At 42.3% G+C, this 13,338-nt stretch overlaps 1 pseudogene; it reads left to right on the top strand.

The window, feature by feature from the left end:
* Nucleotides 1-11,550: 11,550 nt before the first annotated feature.
* Nucleotides 11,551-13,338, top strand: LOC131405521 (zinc transporter ZIP2-like; annotated as a pseudogene).

The following is a 13,338-nucleotide window of genomic DNA, read 5'->3' as shown; positions in this document are numbered from 1 at the left end:
AGATTATTGATATATGAGGGCTTAATATTGCCATTTTATTTCTTGTTTTCTGGTTGTTCTGTATTCTCCTTGTTTCTCTTCCTGTGTATTTCTTTTTTTTTTTTTAATTTTTTTGTTTATTGCAGTAACATTGGTTTATAACATTGTATAAATTTCAGGTGTACATCATTATACTTCTATTTCTGCCTAGATTACATCATGTTCACCACCCAAATACTAATTACAACCCATCACCACACACATGCCGAATTATCCCATTCGCCCTCCTCCCTCCTCCCTTTCTCTCTTGTAACCACCAATCCAATCTCTGTCTCTATGTGTTTGTTTATTGTTGTTATTATCTACTACTTAATGAAGGAAATCATACGGTATTTGACCTTCTCCCTCTGACTTATTTCACTTTGCATAATACCCTCAGTGTCCATCCATGTTGTCACAAATGGCTGGATTTCATTGTTTCTTATGGCTGAGCAGTATTTCATTGTGTATATATACCACATCTTCTTTATCCATTCGTCCCTTGATGGGCACTTAGGTTGCTTCCAAGTCTTGGCTATTGTGAATAATGCTGCAATGAACAGAGGGGTGCATGTATCTTTACGCATTGGTGTTCTCAAGATCTTTGGATAAATACCCAGCAGTGGAATAGCTGGATCATATGGTAATTCTATCCTTGATTTTTTGAGGAATCTGCATACTGTTTTCCATAGTGGCTGCATCAGTTTTCACTCCCATCAGCAGTGTATGAGAGTTCCCTTCTCTCCACATCCTCTCCAACACATGTTGTTTCCTGTCTTGTTAATTATAGCCATTCTGACAGGCGTGAGGTGATATCTCATTGTAGTTTTGATTTGCATTTCCCTGATAGTTAATGATTTTGAACATCTTTTCATGTGTCTGTTGGCCATCTGTATATCTTCTTTGGAGAAATGTCTGTTCAGGTCTTTTGCCCATTTTTTAATTGGGTTGGTAGTTTTTTGTTGTTGAGATGCATGAGTTCTCTATATATTTTGGAGATTAAGCCTTTATCAGATGTATGGTTTGCAAATATCTTCTCCCAATTGTTAGGTTGTCTTTTCGTTTTGTTGATGGTTTCCTTTGCTGTGCAGAGCTTTTTAGTTTGATGTAGTCTCATTTGTTTATTTTTTCTATTGTTTCTCTTGCCCAGTCAGACATGGTGCTTGAAAATATGTTGCTAAGACTGATGCCGAAGAGCGTACTGCCTATGTTTTCTTCTAGAATTTTCATAGTTTCAGGTCTTACATTCAAGTCTATAATCCATTTTGAGTTAACTTTTGTGTATGGTGTGAGGTAAGGGTCTACTTTCATTTTTTTGCAAGTGGCTATCCAGTTTTCCCAACACCATTTGTTGAAGAGACTTTCTTTTCTCCATTGTATGTTCTTGGCTCCTTTGTCAAAGATTAGCTGTCCATAGATGTGTGGGTTTATTTCTGGGCTTTCGATTCTATTCTATTGTTCTGTGTGTCTGTTTTTGTGCCAGTACCATGCTGTTTTGGTTACTATAGCTTTGTAGTATATTTTGAAATCAGGGAATGTGATACCTCCAGCTTTGTTCTTTTTTCTCAGGATTCCTTTAGCTATTTGGGGTCTTTTGTTGTTCCATATACATTTTAGGATTCTTTGTTCTATTTCTGTGAAAAATGTTGTTGGAACTTTGATAGAGATTGCATTGAATCTATAGATTTCTTTAGGGAGTATGGACATCTTAACTGTGTTATTCTTCCAATCCAAAAGCACAGAATATCTTTCCATTTCTTTGTGTCTTCTTCAATTTCTTTCAGCAATGTTTTATAGTTTTCCGTGTACAGCTCTTTCACCTCTTTGGTTAAGTTTATTCCTAGGTATTTTATTCTTCTTGTTGCAATTGTAAATGGGATTGTATTCTTAATTTCTCTTTCTGCTACTTCGTTGTTAGTGTATAGAAATGCAACTGATTTTTGTATGTTGATTTTGTATCCTGCAACTTTACCGTATTCGTTTATTACTTCTAAAAGTTTTCTGGTCGATTCTTTAGGGTTTTCTATATATAAAATCATGTCATCTGCAGATAGTGACAGTTTCACTTCTTCCTTTCCAATTTGGATCCTTTTTACTTCTTTCTCTTGCCTGATTGCTCTGGCTAGGACTTCGAGTACTATGTTGAATAGGAGTGGTGACAGTGGGCATCCTTGTCTGGTTCCTGTTCTTAGAGGGATAGGTTTCAGTTTTTCACCATTGAGGATGATATTAGCTGTGGGTTTGTCATATATGGCCTTTATTATGTTGATGTACTTTCCTTCTATACCCATTTTATTCAGAGTTTTTATCATAAATGGATGCTGTATCTTGTCAAATGCTTTCTCTGCATCTATTGAGATGATCATGTGATTTTTATTCTTCCTTTTATTAATGTGGTGTATTATGTTGATTGATTTGGGAATGTTGAACCATCCCTGCATACCTGGAATAAACCCCACTTGATCATGGTGTATAATCTTTTTAACGTATTGTTGTATGCCATTGGCTAGTATTTTGTTGAGGATTTTTGCATCGATGTTCATCAGTGATATTGGCCTGTAATTTTCTTTTTTTGTGTTGTCCTTGTCTGGTTTTGGTATCAGGGTAATGTCGGCTTCATAGAATGAGTTAGGGAGCTTCCCTCCCTCGTCAATTTTTTGGAAGATTTTGAGAAGGATAGGTATTAAGTCTCCTATGAATGTTTGGTAGAATTCACCAGAGAAGCCATCTGGCCCTGGCCTTTTATTTTGGGGGAGGTTTGTGCTTACCGTTTCGATCTCCTTACTGGTAATTGATCTATTCAAATTCTCTACTTCTTCTTGATCTAGTTTTGGAAGGTTGTATGATTCTAAGAATTTATCCATTTCTTCCGGATTGTCGAATTGATTGGCATATAGCTTTTCATAGTATTCTGTTATAATCTTTTGTATTTCTGAGGTGTCTGTTCTAATTTCTCCTCTTTCATTTCTGATTTTACTTATTTGTGCCTTCTCTCTTTTTTTCTTGGTGAGTCTAGCTAAAGGTTTGTCAATTTTGTTTATCTTTTCAAAGAACCAGCTCTTGGTTTTATTAATTTTTTCTATTGTTGTTTTGGTGTCTATTTCATTTATTTCTGCTCTGATTTTTATTATTTCCCTTCTTCTACTGATTTTGGTCTCTGTTTGTTCTTCTTTTTCCAGTTTCTTTAGGTGCATGGTTAGATTGTTTATTTGAGATTTTTCTTGTTTGTTGAGATAGGCCTGTATTGCTATAAACTTCCCTCTTAGAACTGCTTTTGCTGTATCCTATAAATTCTGGCCTGTCGTATTTTCATTTTCATTTGTCTCCAGGTATTTTTTGATTTCTTCGTTGACCCAGTCGTTGTTCAGTAGCATTTTGTTTAATCTCCACGTATTTGTGGCTTTTCTGTTTTTCTTCCTACAGTAGATTTAGTTTAATACTGTTGTGGTCAGAAAAGATGCTTGGTATTATTTCAATCCTCTTAAATTCACGGAGACTTGTTTTGTGGCCTAATATGTGATCAATCCTGGAGAATGTTCCATGTACATTTGAAAAGAACGTGTATTCTTCGGTTTTTGCATGGAATGCTCTGTATATATGTACTAGGTCCATCTGTTCTAGTGTGTCATTTAAGGCCAATGTTTCCTTATTCATCTTCTGTTTGAATGATCTATCCGTTGGTGTAAGTGGAGTGTTAAAGTCCCCTACTATTATTTTGTTACTGTCTATTTCTCTTTTTATGTGTGTTAATAATTGCTTTATATATTTAGGTGCACCTACATTGGGTGTGTAGATATTTACAAGTGTTATATCCTCTTGTTGGATTGTTCCCTTGATCATTATGTAATGTCCTTCTTTGTCTCTTTTTACAGTTTTTGTTTTAAAGTCTATTTTGTCTGATATGAGTACTGCAACCCCAGCTTTCTTTTCATTGCCGTTTGCGTGGAGTATCTTTTTCCATCCCTTCACTTTCAGTTTGTGAGTGTCTTTAGGTCTGAAGTGTGTCTCTTGTATGCAGCATATATATGGGTCTTGTTGTTTTATCCAATCAGCCACCTTATGTCTTTCAATTGGAGCATTTAGTCCATTGACATTTAAAGTAGCTATTGATAAGTATGTACTTACTGCCATTTTTTAACTTTTTTTCCCCTCAGTGTTTTAGTAGTCCTTCTCTGTTCCTTTCTTCTTCTATACAGAATTGATGGTCTCTTTAGTTTGACCTCTGTCTGAAAGCTCTACTCTTTAACTCCCCTCCTCCCTCCTTTTATGTTTTTGATATCATATCTAACCTCTTTTTTGTGCATTTGTATCCATTACCCTCTTATCATGTAAATAGATAATTTTTCCTATTTGTGGTCTTCTCTTTTCCCCTTAAGTCAGTCCTTTTAATATTTCTGGTAGCACTGGTTTCTTGGTGACAAACTCCTTTAATTTTTGCTTGTCTGGGAAATTTTGATCTCTCCTTCCATTTTGAATGATAACCTTGCTGGGTAGAGTATTCTTGGCTGTAAGTTTTTTCCTTTTAGCACTTTAAATATATCGTGCCACTCTCTTCAAGCCTGTAAGGTTTCTGCTGAGAAGTCAGCTGATAGCTTTATGGGGTTTCCTTTGTATGTAACTTGACTTTCTCTTGCGGCTTTTAGGATTCTCTGTTTATCTTTAATTCTGGACATTTTGATTATGATGTGTCTTGGTGTGGGCCTCTTTGGGTTTATCTTGTTTGGGGCTCTCTGTGCTTCCTGTACCTGGATGTCTGTTTCCTTCCTTAGGTTAGGGAAGTTTTCATCTATTATTTCTTGAAATAGATTCTCTGCCCCTTTGTCTCACTCTTCTCCTTCCGGGACACCTATAACACAGATGTTAGTGTGCTTGATGTTGTCCCAGAGGTCCCTTAGACTGTCCTCACTCTTTTCAATTCTTTTCTCTTTTACCTGTTCAGCTTGGGTAATTTCTTCTAGTCTTTCTTCCAGCTCGCAGATCCGTTCTTCTGTATCCTCTACTCTGCTTTTGAGTCCCTCTAGTGAATTTTTCATTTCCAGTATTGTATTCTTCATTTCTCATTGGTTCTTTTTTATATCTTCCATTTCTTTGTTGACATTCTCACTGAGTTCATCTATTCTTCTCCCCAGATCAGTGAGCATCCTTGACACTCTTTGTTTGAACTCTCTGTCGGGTAGGTTGCTCATTTCTGTTTCACTTAGTTCCTTTCCTGGGGTTTTGTCCTGTTCTCTCACTTGGAATGCATTCTTTTGCCTCCTCATTATGCCTCTTTCCTTGTGCTTCTGTCTACATATTAGGTAGGTCAGCTACGTCTCCTGCTCTTGGATAGGTGACCTTATGTTTAATGACGCCTTAGGAGGCCAGTTGTGCGCTTCCCTCAGTTCTCAGTGTTCCAGGGGTGACCCCTATGTGGGCTACGTGTGTCCTTCTGTTGTGGCCTGTTTGCTCTCCCTGTAGGCGCCCAGGGAGGCCGAGTTATGCTCCTGGCCAGCTGTTGTAATGCTCAGCTGCTTATAGTTGTTGTGGGCCCTTCAGTCTCTTTATCAGGTGTGGGGAGCCCCAGCACAGTTGGCTGCAAGTTCTAATACCACATTTGTGTTGCAGTATTTCTTTTAAGTGAGTAGGCCCCCAGCGTGGCAGCTTGTTAGGCTCAGGACCTTACAATTGCTATAAGCATCCAGACTTTAGGTCTCTTGTCAGCTCTCTGAGGATTGCAGCTGGGTGGGACTGGCCTCAGGCACGGGAGCACCCAATTGTTTCAGGCTTTGGAAGGTGGGGCAAACCCCCTATGTGGGTCTTTGAGAAGCACAAGTCTTCTGCAGCTGACAAGCCCTGCCGCCCACTGGTCCACACACGCAATCAACACAGTCCTGCCCCATGTGCGCTCTCTGACCCCCCAAGGTGGACTCAGTCTCTCCATAGCTGGAGCCCCACACACTCGACCACCCCTCCACACTCTCCACCCGCTTCTTGTGCATGTCCTGCCCCAATGAAGTGGGCTAAGTTGCCAGGCTGCAGAGAATCCAGTCACTAATCCATGCAGGCCCACAAGTTGCCTGAGGGCTTGTTGTTGGGTGGGGCCAGTCTCTCTAGGGTGGGCTGCCTGCCCTGGCTGAGCTGAATTAAATCAGTGCTCTAGTGGATGGGGCAGACCCTGGGCTAGCACGCCCCAGGGAGAACTCCAATGGCGTCTGTGTCAGCACACCCGAATCAGGCCACAACAATGGCTGCTGCCAATGTCCCAGTCCCTGGAGAGGTCTCACCTCTCACCGAGATGCACTCAGGGCCTATTAAGTGAGTCTCTTTTCACCAAAGCACTGTGCACCTTTCTCTTTGGTGATTTTAGGTTGCTTTCTCAGATGGGTGAGTTTGCGCATGGGCCCTTTAAGAGCCGTTTTTAATTTCTTTGTGAACCAGCTTTTCTGGGGGTATTCCCCAATGTTTTAGCAGCAGGCAAAGTCAGATATTATGCCACTTGTCTCGATTGTGCTGGGTCCACAAAATGCCCACAGTGCGGGCACTCCCCGGGTCGGGGCCCCGCTCCTCCAGGGAGGGCTGCATACCTTTGGGCTGCTCCTGGGTGGCTATGAGGCGCTGCGGCTTGTGAAGGCAGCATTTTTCCTCTCCAGAAGAGAGTTTCTGCCTCTTCTACCTCAATTAGGATTGTCCTTTGTTGCAGGAGTTCCTCTTATCCAGCTTTCACTTCTCTCTCAGGGGTAATTTTTCCACGAGTAGTTGTAAATTGGCTGTGTCCGCGGGAGGAGGTGAGTTCAGAGTCTGCCTATGCCACCATCTTGACTTCATCCCTCTCTTCCTGTGTATTTCTAACTGCCATTTCAGTTTGGTGATTTTCTATGATGGTTTTCTCAGTTTTTTCTTTCTTTATCATTTGTGTCTCTGTTCTGATTTTTTGTTTAGTGGTTACCATGATGTTTGTATAAAAGATATCATAGATGAGCTAGTGCATTTTCTGATACCTTCTTATCTCCATTAGCCTAAGCCGGGCCATCTCTTTCCTCTTCTCTGTCTAAGTTATTGTTGTCACAAATTATGCCATTTTGTGTTGTGAGTTTGTGATTAAAATGAAGTCTTTATAGTTATTTTTGATACTTTCCTTCCCTATGTCTTTAATTTTATAATTAATGTTTGCTAACCTATTCTGATATAGAGCTGCAATTTGCTGATTTTTTTCTGTCTATTTATGTCCTTGCCCAAGGCTTTGTAAACTTTTTCGTTTTTGTTTCAGGAGTGAGGCATTCTTGATTGTTTCTTGTGGGAGGGGACTTGTGGTGATGAACTGCTTCAGCTTTTGTTGATCTGAGAAAATTTATTTCTCCATTGTATCTGAAGGATAGTTTTGCTGGCTAGAGTAATCTTGGCTGAAAGTTTTTGTCTTTCAGTATTTTGAATATATCATTCCACTCTTTCCTGCCTGTAATGTTTGTGCCTAGAAGTCTGCTGAAAGCCTGATGGGCATTCCTTTGTAGATTATTCTCTTCTGCCTTTTTGCCCTTAATGTTTTTGGTTTGTCATTGACTTTTGCCAGTTTTACTAATATGAGTCTTGGAGAAGGTCTTTTTGCATTGATGTAATTAGGAGTTTTATTGACTTCATTTACTTTGATTCCAGTTCCTTTCCCAGGTTTGGGATGTTCTCAGCTATTATTTCTCTGAACAAGCTCTCTGCTCCTTTCTCCCTCTGGAATACCTATAATCCTTATGTTGCATTTGCTAATTGAGTCAGATAGTTCGCGGAGAATCTCTTCATTTTTTTTTATTCTTAGTTCTCTCTCCTCCTCCGCCCGAAACATTTCTATATTTCCATCCTCTAAATTACTAATTCTGTCCTCCATAATGTCAGCTCTGTTTGTTAATGCTTATAGGTTGTTTTTTAAAATCTCATTCATTGTTTCCTCATCTACAGCATTTCTGTTTGTTTTTTTTTTAGAGTTTCAATCCCTTTTGTGAAGAAATCCTTCTGCTCATTAATTTTATTCCTGAGTTCATTGAACTGTCTTTCTGAGTTTTCTTGTAACTCCTTGAGTTTCTTTATGATAACTATTTTGAATTCTCTGTCATTTAGATTGTAAATTTCTATGACTTCAGGATTGGTTTCTGTCTTGTCGTTTTCCTTCTGATCTGTAGTGTTAATGTATTTCTTCATGGTGTTTGATGAAATGGACCTTTGCCAGTGCACAGTGGTAGTATCTGGTCAGAGATTCCACCTACCACCACTGTGGAGGGCAGGAGCTGTGTTTTCTGAACCTGCCGCAACTGCTGGAAGTTGTGCCCATCCACTGGAAGTTGTGCCGATAGGGCTTGTCTGCCTTTGCCTGGTGGTCACCACTGCTTGGTGGGTCCCACACACAGGCGTGGATGCTCTGGTGCTGATCCAGTGCCCTGGCCGACTAGCCGAGCTGGTGCACCAGGTGGGAAGGGAAGAAAAGGGCACTTTCTTTCAAGTGTGCAAGCCAGCTCTGCACTCACTGGTGACCCGCCTGGGCTGCTGGGCTTGGTGTGGGCACCCAGGTGGTTGCTAAGCCACCTCAGTGTGGAGCATTTCTGTGGGCTGGGATGCGACTCTGAAAGTGAAATCCTTCCTGCAGAGGCCTGCCTGTTCCCCCATCTCCTCTTAGACTCCCGTGCTGGCCGCTGTGTGAGGTCCTGAGCCCTACATCGCTGCCGCTAGGGAGGGGGAGGATATCTGCTCACATCCTTCTATGGCTTCCTGGGGATCCAGGCCCCCCAACTTCAGATGTATGGCTGTGTGGATCTCTCAGATGTCCTATTGTGCTGTGTGGGTGTCATCTGTTGGTTAATTAATGTCCTTTCAGTTGTACCTTAAGGGGGAGAGACAGAGGGAAGAGCTCACTCTGCCATGATGCTCTACACTTGTTATTTTTTAGAGAAATTTTTAAAATAGAAAATGTGTTTATAACTGAAAAATGAGTAGCATAAACATGTTGTTTATTTTCCAGAAAAAGTCTGTGGAAGAACTGATGAGGATCTAGGCTCAGGCTCTTGGCTGCAGTAACCCTCAACCCCTGGTAAGAGTTTTAGCATAAAAGCCTGGGCAGCCATACCCTCCCTGAACTTTGAGCACTGAGTACCAACTCCGTGCACTTCTAATGGGGAGACATGAATTGGGATTTCTGTAGACCATTACCCCCAGTCTTTGAGTGGACTGCAACTTCTTTGTGCAAAAAGAGGAAGAAAATCTTGCAGGTGGAGGTCACTGATGAATTAGCTGGGCATCAGCGGTGGTCTGGCACCGAGACACTGATTGCTCCTGTTAGGTTGGTGTGTGTCTGTCCCTTGTGTCCTACCCTATGCATTTGCTAGCTCCCTGCTTAGCTAATTGACAGAAATAAATGTAAATGTTGCATTAATAAAGTGTGTGTGTATGTGTCATAACTATTTTCTCTTAGTATTGCTTACACTTTGGAATGCTGAACCTAAGGGATTTGTATTTAACCTTAAGTTATTACTCAAAATAAAACACACATGCTTTCTTCTTGTAGTTCTTGGCCAAAATGGCCTGCTGAAATCTTGAAAGCCATAAGAGAGATGGATGGCACCCTATTCTTACTCAACTTGGTCAATCTAGTGAGTCTTTGTCATTCTCAGAGAATTCTCCTGGCCTCTTCCTCCGCTCTTGGACAACCATCACCCTGAGACCAGGTTCAGGTTTAATTGCATTCCGGCAACACAGAAGTCCAACAAGTAGAAATGCACAACGCCTACTTGTTGAGTATCTAACGTGGTCCCTTAATTTATTAACAGGACCTACTAACCTGAAAGAGCACAAAATCTCTATTTTGGAATATATTAATATTTTTATAACTCCCCATTTCTACACTGGAAAAAGTACAGTTTACAAAGCTCAGTCAAATGCCAGGAACCTAAATATCTAAACATTAGAACGAGTTTCTAACTCAGTTGATAATGACACTGTCTTTAATTACGGGGGAAAAAAAGGATAATGCATCTCACTTGATTCCCAGAGAATCAACCTAAAATATACTGAGAGGCCAAAAATGGACATAAAACACAAGACACAGAATCAACAATCCAAGATAGAAGAAATATTCTTTGGCAAGAGGTGGGGAGCTGGTGTTACAAATAGATAGGTAGAGTCCCACCATAAGCAGAAGCACACAAAAACATTGCCTTTTGAAAAATGTCTAAGACATAACAAAAGAGAAGGCATTCTGAAAGTTCCTAAGTAGGAAGAGCAGGCCACCAGGAGTGGAATACAGACAACAGTAGTCCAGGGCATTCCACTAAAAAACTAAAAACTACCCTCTGGACACCAGGAAACAAAGGATACTTTATCTACTTAACTTTTTATTCTTCTGTGAGGACAACAGAGAGACATTCTTAGGTTACTAATATTTATTTAACTGACATCTCTGAGTGCCTTTGATGTGACAAGCACTGTGTGAAGTGCTATGTGTATTGTGGTGAACACAACAAAGTGCCTGCATTTCCAAAATTTTGCCCCACATGTCTTGCTTGTGACAACAATTATAGAGCACAGGCCAAATATTGCACTGTAAATCTGTGAAGGAAGGCATGAATGAAGATGCTGCCTATTTATCACAAGTGATAACCAGGGATATCAGTATCTACAGGTCTTAGAAACGAGGATTGGATATTTCCCCAACTAACTCTGAGGGCTATATTTTAACCTGTAGAAGAAAATCTTTCTATTGTAGCAGTTAGTTATGCCCAGTGAGAGCCCACTTTCATCACCATCATAACCAGAGATATTACAGGAGAAAGAATGACCTTGCCTTTGTCACTAAGACTATGGCTTGGGACCTCCTGTGTGGCCTGAATTAGTGGATCAGATGAGGGTAATCATTTATCAAATCTGGGAAAGATAAAAGGTATACATCATAAGAAAAATAGGTAGTGCAGGTCATTACCAGATGGTTCTGCTGGCTTGATAAGTAAAATCAAAGTCACAGAGGGTATAACCAAGGAGTTTCTAGTTTCAAAGTTCAGAAAGTTGTGAACCAGGGTAGTGGCCTCCAGGCAGGGGGCGGGTGGGAATTTGGAGGAGGGCCCCAGTCAGCTATGCAAGACTGTGCAAGCAGAGGCAACACAGAACAGAAGGAAGATCCCAAAGGCCTCCTGAAATTCAGGAGACTTGACACTCTAGATTTGACCACCTAAGACACCACTCCTCTAAAGATTACGACGCCCTTTGTCATTCTGAGGTCTCTGCTTGTCCTGTACCCTAAGGAAGAGGCCACTTCTAGGAGTAAAAATTGGCTGCCTGTTTGCCCTGCTGGCTCTCACTCTGGTCTGTGGCCTTATTCCCATCTGCTTCAAGTGGTTCCAGATAGATGAAGCCACTGGTGTAGCCCTACCACATCTTTGTTCCCATAACCTAAGTCTGACTTTAACCCTATCACCCTATCCTGATACCTTGCTTTGATTCTCTCACCATCCCCAAGCTTGGGATATTGGTTGCTGCCTGTTGCTCTTTAGTCACCTTTGTCTAGCTCCTCATTGAAAACTGGGTTGTAACTCCCGCTTTTTGTTAGGTCATCACTGCCGGGTCCTTCGTCTCCTGAGCTGCACTTCTGCTGGTGTTTTCTTGGGAGCAGGGTTCATGCACATGACTGCTGAAGCCCTGGAGGGAATTGAATCAGAGATCCAGCAGTTTGTGATGCAGGTGAGCTGCAGAGATGCTGAGCTACAGGGCTGTGAGTCCAGAACGATGAACAGAACCAAGGGAAGAAAGGGGGAAAAGTGATGGAGCGGGGGACACGGGTGGAGCGACAGGGAAGATGACAGCTCTTGGGATGTGTGGAATGATGAAAACAGGTCAGATTGGGCTTCAAGGAAAGCGGTGCCACGGAAGAGACAGGACAGGAAGCTGAGCTGCTCCATCCCCATCTAATTTTTGCTTTTTTCTCCCTAGAACAGGACAGAAAGTAAGAGAAATTCTTCTGATGATGCTGATTCAGCTCAGGTAAGTGTCTCCCACCAGCCCCAACCTCGAGGGTGAGGAGAACCAGAGACTCCTTCCATACCCAGACCATTTTGAGGGGAGTATGCGGGGAATACCAAGAATCCCTTCTGCTCCTCGGCTCAGATGTTGTAGGGGAAGGGAGAAGCCAACCCAATCCTTTTGGGTTTAGGGAATCCCAGAAAAAGCTCTTGCTCTACTCCTCCATTCTTTCCCTGGACCCTTGACTTGCTTCACATCATTTTCCCATATCTCTAACCCTATTGATATTGTGCCCCTAGTCCCTCTGGCCTTCCTGTTGTTGCATGTCCACATCTACTCTGGGCTTCATTCCCCTCCTGTTTTTATGTTCTATTGCCACATTTCACTTCTCTTCACTCTCTCAATGCCATGTCCATCCAGTGCACTTCTTCCCTTCCTCCCCCAACTCACAGCCCCTCTTTCTGTTCCTAGATGGAGTATCCCTATGGAGAGCTCGTCATCTCCCTGGGCTTCTTCCTTGTCTTCCTCTTGGAGTCACTGGCATTGCAGTGCTGTCCTGGGGCTGCTGAAGGATCAACAGTGCATGAGGAGGAATGGGGTGGGGCTCATGTCCTTGGACTCCACAGCCATGGGCCTCTGCCCTCACCCTCACAGGGTCCCCTTTGAGCCCTCGTCCTCTTGCTCTCACTCTCCTTCCACTCGGTGTTTGAAGGTCTGGCTGTGGGGCTGCAGCCCACCGTAGCCGCTACCGTGGAGCTCTGTCTTGCTGTCCTGGCTCACAAGGGGCTCATAGCGTTTGGCGTAGGACCGCGGCTGGTGCGGACAGGCACTGGATCACGATGGGCCATGTTCTCCATACTGTCATTAGCTCTCATGTCCCCTCTGGGCCTTGCTGTAGGGCTGGCTGTGGCCCAAGGAGACTCTGAAGGGGGTCGAGGCTTAGCCCGGGCTGTATTAGAGGGTGTGGCAGCAGGCACCTTCCTCTATGTCACCTTCCTAGAAATTCTGCCCCGAGATCTAGCTGGTCCTGAGGCCCCTCTAGCCAAGTGGGTCTGTGTAGCTGCTGGTTTTGCCTTCATGGCCTTTATTGCCCTGTGGGCCTGAAAGAATCCTGACTTTTCTGATGGACTTATCTAGAATGTCCTCCCTACCCACAGGAGACACCTCCCAAATATGTTTGGCCTTCAAATATTTCTTCACTGAGACATTCACTAGGCATCATCTCCATTGACTGGAACCCAGCATTTCCCTACATGAGATCCCATTTCTCATCCAGGGCTGAGAAAAGGAGTTTAGGTTGACTGCCTATAAATTGAAGAATTGACATAAACACCATCTCCAGATTTGACTCTTGTC

This window comes from Diceros bicornis, chromosome 5 (assembly GCF_020826845.1).
Source record: "Diceros bicornis minor isolate mBicDic1 chromosome 5, mDicBic1.mat.cur, whole genome shotgun sequence".
Taxonomy (NCBI): Eukaryota; Metazoa; Chordata; class Mammalia; order Perissodactyla; family Rhinocerotidae; genus Diceros; species Diceros bicornis.
This window is presented reverse-complemented; position numbering and strand designations above follow the sequence as displayed.